We start from the raw sequence: 6,000 nt of genomic DNA, 5'->3' as shown, positions 1-6,000 counted from the left end.
AAAGAAACATCCATTTTCAGGACCCTGTCTTTCAAAGATAATTCTTAAAAATCCAAATAACTTCACAGATCTTCATTGTAAAGGGTTTAAACACTGTTTCCCATGCTTGTTCAATGAACCATAAACAATTAATGAACATGCACCTGTGGAACGGTCGTTAAGACACTAACAGCTTACAGACGGTAGGCAATTAAGGTCACAGTTATGAAAACTTAAGACACTAAAGGGGTCTTTCTACTGACTCTGAAAAACACCAAAAGAAGGATGCCCAGGGTCCCTGCTCATCTGTATCAACGTGCCTTAGGTATGCTGCAAGGTATGAGGACTGAGGGCAATAAATTGCAATGTCCGTACTGTGAGACCCCTAAGAAAGCTGATCGTCCTCGCAGTGGCAGACCACGTGTAACAACACCTGCACAGGATCGGTACATCCGAACATCACACCTGTGGGACAGGTACAGGATGGCAACAACAACTGCCCGAGTTACACCAGGAACTCAAAATCCCTCCATCGGTGCTCAGACTGTCCACAATAGGCTGAGAGAGGCTGGACTGAGGGCTTGTTGGCAGGGGGCTGTTGTAAGGCAGGTCCTCACCAGACATCACTGGCAACAAAGTCGCCTACAGGCACAAACCCACCGTCGCTGGACCAGACAGGACTGGCAAAAAGTGCTCTTCACTGACGAGTCAGTTTTGTATTACCAGGGGTGATGGTCAGATTTGCGTTTATCGTTGAAGGAATGAGCGTTACACTGAGGCCTGTACTCTGGAGCGGGATCGATTTGGAGGTGGAGGGTCCGTCATGGTCTGGGGCGGTGTGTCACAGCATCATCGGACTGAGCTTGTTGTCAATGCGGGCAATCTCAGCGCTATGCATTACAGGGAAGACATCCTCCTACCTCATGTGGTACCCTTCCTGCAGGCTCATCCTGACATGACCCTCCAGCATGACAATGCCACCATGCATACTGCTCGTTGTTCTGTGCGTGATTTCCTGCAAGACAGGAATGTCAGTGTTCTGCCATGGCCAGTGAAGAGCCCAGATCTCAATCCCATTGGGCACATCTGGGACCTGTTGGATCGGAGGGTGAAGGCTTGGGCCATTCCCCTCAGAAATGTCTGGGAACTTGCAGGTGCCTTGGTGGAAGAGTGGGGTAACATCTCATAGCAAGAACTGGAAAATCTGGTGTAGTCCATGAGGAGGAGATGCACTGCAGTACTTAATGCAGCTGGTGGCCATAGCAGATACTGACTGTTACTTTTGATTTTGACCCCCCTATGTTCAGGGATACATTATTCCATTTCTGTTCGTCACATGTCTGTGGAAATTGTTCAGTTTATGTCTCAGTTGTTGAATCTATGAGTTTAGTACTGTCGGTTACTACAACTTGTACTGAACTGCCTGTTAATACAAATCGTACTGTACTGCCTGTTACTACAACTAGTACTGCCTGTTACTACAAATCGTACTGTACTGCCTGTTACTACAACTAGTACTGCCTGTTACTACAACTAGTACTGCCTGTTACTACAACTCGTACTGTACTGCCTGTTACTACAACTCATACTGTACTGCCTGTTACTACAACTCATACTGTACTGCCTGTTACTACAACTCATAATGTACTGCATGTTACTACAACTCATACTGTACTGCATGTTACTACAACTAGTACTGCATGTTACTACAACTAGTACTGCCTGTTACTACAACTCATAATGTACTGCATGTTACTACAACTAGTACTGCATGTTACTACAACTAGTACTGCCTGTTACTACAACTCATACTGTACTGCCTGTTACTACAACTCATACTGTACTGCCTGTTACTACAACTAGTACTGCCTGTTACTACAACTAGTACTGCCTGTTACTACAACTCCTAATGTACTGCTAGTTACTACAACTAGTACTGCCTGATACTACAACTCCTAATGTACTGCTAGTTACTACAACTAGTACTGCCTGTTACTACAACTCCTAATGTACTGCTAGTTACTACAACTAGTACTGCCAGTTACTACAACTAGTAGTGTACTGCCTGTTACTACAACTCGTACTGCCTGTTACTACAACTCGTACTGCCTGTTACTACAACTAGTACTGCCTGTTACTACAACTAGTACTGCCTGTTACTACAACTAGTACTGCCTGTTACTACAACTCGTACTGTACTGCCTGTTACTACAACTAGTACTGTACTGCCTGTTACTACAACTAGTACTGTACTGCCTGTTACTACAACTAGTACTGCCTGTTACTACAACTCGTACTGTACTGCCTGTTACTACAACTAGTACTGTACTGCCTCTTACTACAACTTATACAACTTATTGAGTCTGTTAGGAGGATCACGTAACTTTTTTTTCTTCCTCAGTGAATTTCAGGTATGATATGGAGTATGACATCAAATACAGCTACTTCCAGCTGGTGGAGTCCCTGTCTGGAGCTGTGGGGCCGCTTTGACATCACATTCAATTAGTCTGATAATATACCAGCAAATGTCTGTATGGCTGTGTCTCAAATGGCATCTTATTCCCTTCGATAGGTAACATCCCAAATGGCATCTTGTTCCCTTCGATAGGTGACATCCCAAATGGCATCTTATTCCCTTCGATAGGTGACATCCCAAATGGCATCTTATTCCCTTCGATAGGTAACATCCCAAATGGCATCTTATTCCCTTCGATAGGTAACATCCCAAATGGCATCTTATTCCCTTCGATAGGTGACATCCCAAATGGCATCTTATTCCCTTCGATAGGTAACATCCCAAATGGCACCCTATGTAAATAAAGTTGTCTGAAAAACAAAGTTGAGTGTAATAAATCTGTTTTTATTCTCTGGCAGAGAGAGAAGTTCAGAGAGGGAATACAGTAAAAACACTGAGGTTGGTGCAAAACAGAAAACAGCTCACAAAATAGCTGAAAGGTGATCATTCCTAAAAGAGGAAAATGCTGGTCCATGATCTGCAGTTTAAGACAAGTAATCATCATAACATACAAAAGGTGAGATTAGAACTAGGGTCAGCTACAGGGGTACCAGTCAGTGAAAAAGAGCGGGATTGACTCTTTAAAAAGCCTAGGGTATGTTCAACCATGCAATCCTACTAAGGAACGAGCCAGTCAGTCAACCTCCATTCACCACCCTTCATGCATATATACTCATGCATACAAGCAGCAGAAAGTTACAAGGTATCTGTACTACTGTCCATTGAAATACAATCCTATGTCTTAATGAAGCCTCCAGTCTGCTAGATAACGTTACCGTTCTGAATATTGTCAATCAGATGGGGAAATACTGAATAACTAATAAACAGCAGAATAATTCATTCTTATTCTATACCATAACCCATGTCCTATCAGGGCTCAACTGCAATTTAAAATCTTGGCGGTCTGTCCATGCACATCCATCTAGTCATTTGTACATACAATGCTTTAATCAACAGTAGAAAGGAGTTACAGGCGTGGCACTTTGAAAGAGTAGAAGAACATTGGATCCCTGATCAGACCGTTTCTACCAAGATGTGAAAGTTTCCTAACAAGTAACAATAACTGAGAAAATACCCAGTACTGTATACACAGGTGATTAAAATATTGTTTGAGAGCACTAGTGTATTATAGCACAGCATATCATTATCCTGACAAGAGACGAGTGGTGGGAGGTGAGTGATTGGGCTGTCTGTCATAGCAGCTGGGCAGTGATTTAGGTCCAACAGCAGAGGGCAATGTTGTGCTTGTCTGCGGCCACAATTACCATAGCAGCAGCAGAACATAATAATTAGTCTGAGCCCTCAACTCACATACGTTCCACCATTATATACACACAGAGACCCTGAAGGTTCAGTTTAGTATCCTAAGCTATTACAAATACATTAATTTGACCTATGACCATTTTGATAGGAAAAAAAGTGCTTTATATTGTTACTGTGGTGGAACTGTACCAGAGACTAGGATAAAAACGTGAAGCCAATTAATGTTGAGGAATTGGTGCAGCAGAGCTCTGAAGAGCTATGAATGAAATATGTTCTCATCCTCAGGTAACCCAACACTAAGATGTCTCTATTCATTGTCACCAGAGAACACTTCTTCTCAATGTCATTTGATTCCCACAGCAGTAGATACATTTCAGTAGTTGCCTTTTGATTACAATTGAATATTATTTTGGTATTGCCTAACACATTTAGAACCATGAAAAAATATGGTTTGGACTTAAGGCACCCATTTCCTTGAAACATTTTTGTATTATTACTGGGAACACAATTCACACGTTTTATAAAATCATCCAGTAGAGTTGAAGAACGAGGAGACTCAGTTGATACAGTATATCTTCAAGGTCGTCTGTTTTTTTGCATGTTGGTCCCCCACTGATGACCTAGCTCTGGCACAAAACATACTGACACCAGTATCAAAACAAACTGTACAACAAGAGGCTGAAAAACCCTTTGTAACATGGACCTTTTACAACATAATAAATACAACCGCACATCACACACCGACAGGGCCTCTCAAAACACAATGTATGAACTCATCCACTAAAACATTATGTCTGATAATCTGGCTTCTAAGACTTGGAAGGGTCTTGTGTTCCACTTGTAGTTTTGAGGAGGCTATGATCTGGTCCAACGTGGTGGTGGGTGAGAGCCCTGGTCGGGACAGGGACACCAACACAGAAAGTTTAAATTGTAGCGATCACAATTGTATTGTTTTAAATCACTGGGTCAGGAAAGGTATTGAACAACACCACCCTTCGATTCTCCAAAATGTTCTGCTACTTCTACCCAAAATGATAGCCCGTATCAAATGTAGCAACTATTCATATTTCCTTAATCTAGGGGAGATCTAGAGTATGTAACACAGGGCATAACCGCTAATTACTTGTGTATTAGCCTCATGCTAACTTACTTAAAACAAAGTAGCAGGGCACAATATTTGGCAACATGGGTGAATAAAACAAGTGGTTGTGAGAGTGCAGTTATCTGGTAGGTGACACGCAGAGGGAGGAAGGTTGGTGAATGACAGTCTGTAGTGCAGCTTAGCCACACTGGGAATGAATGCTGAGGCATCGATCATCCTGAGGGGTCTCCCTACAGTACCAGTATCTGTGCTGTTGGCATGTTAGTGTTATACGTTGGGCCATTACAGTGGGCCTTTGTGCTGACTGCAAGCCTCACCATCGCGAGAGAGATCGAAGTCCTTTAACAAAGAACTTGTAAAAAAGATGTCCCTCATGAATATTTTAATTTGTTCATCTTCAAAAAGTTGATTTAAATAACAAGTACTGTAGTAGGTCCACTGATCAATCAGCTCTGCAGATATCCTTGCACAATGGCTTAAAATTCTACATTTGCCAGAAGGTTTGTTGGTTCAGTCTTAAAGGATGGGGTAAAATAAGATGCCTCTCCCTTGAGATGTCTCTAGGAGACCTGATTGTTGTCCAGCCTCTTCTCCACAGCTTTGAGGAGGAGCTCAGAGTACTGTTCCAGCAGAGCCAGAGTCCTCTCCTCCCCTGAGCCTGATCCCCCTGTGCCTGGTCCTACAGGCCGGCAGCCCAGCATACACAGGGAGCCTCCTGCTGCCGGTTCTCCAGAGGGGGATGGTAGTGAGCTCTGGGACAGGGAGCTCAGCTCGGCCCTCACAACCTCAAAGGCCTCAGACAGGACCCGGGCCATCTCATGCTGCTCCTGCCTGGAGGCTACAGGCACACTGTTCACCTGCAAGACACAGACATTACCACACAAATGAAGTGTATGGAACTGTTCTAAGATGTTGTTGTACATTAATTGTTGTATATCAACAGCACATTTCATCTCTGCATCTCCCAGACAGAGATAGTGGTCTATAAAATAGTAGCCTTTCAGTGAGTGACTCACCATCCTGTAGAACTGGGAGGCCTTCCTAAACGAGTTCTGTAGCTCGCTGGCCAACACCTTGCACGACTCCATACTGAGAGAATCGTCTATTTAAGAGGAGAGAGTTGTGATACATTGCTAAGGGT

This window comes from Oncorhynchus tshawytscha, linkage group LG08, assembly GCF_018296145.1.
Source record: "Oncorhynchus tshawytscha isolate Ot180627B linkage group LG08, Otsh_v2.0, whole genome shotgun sequence".
NCBI classification, from domain to species: domain Eukaryota; kingdom Metazoa; phylum Chordata; class Actinopteri; order Salmoniformes; family Salmonidae; genus Oncorhynchus; species Oncorhynchus tshawytscha.
Note: the sequence above shows the minus strand (reverse complement) of the source record.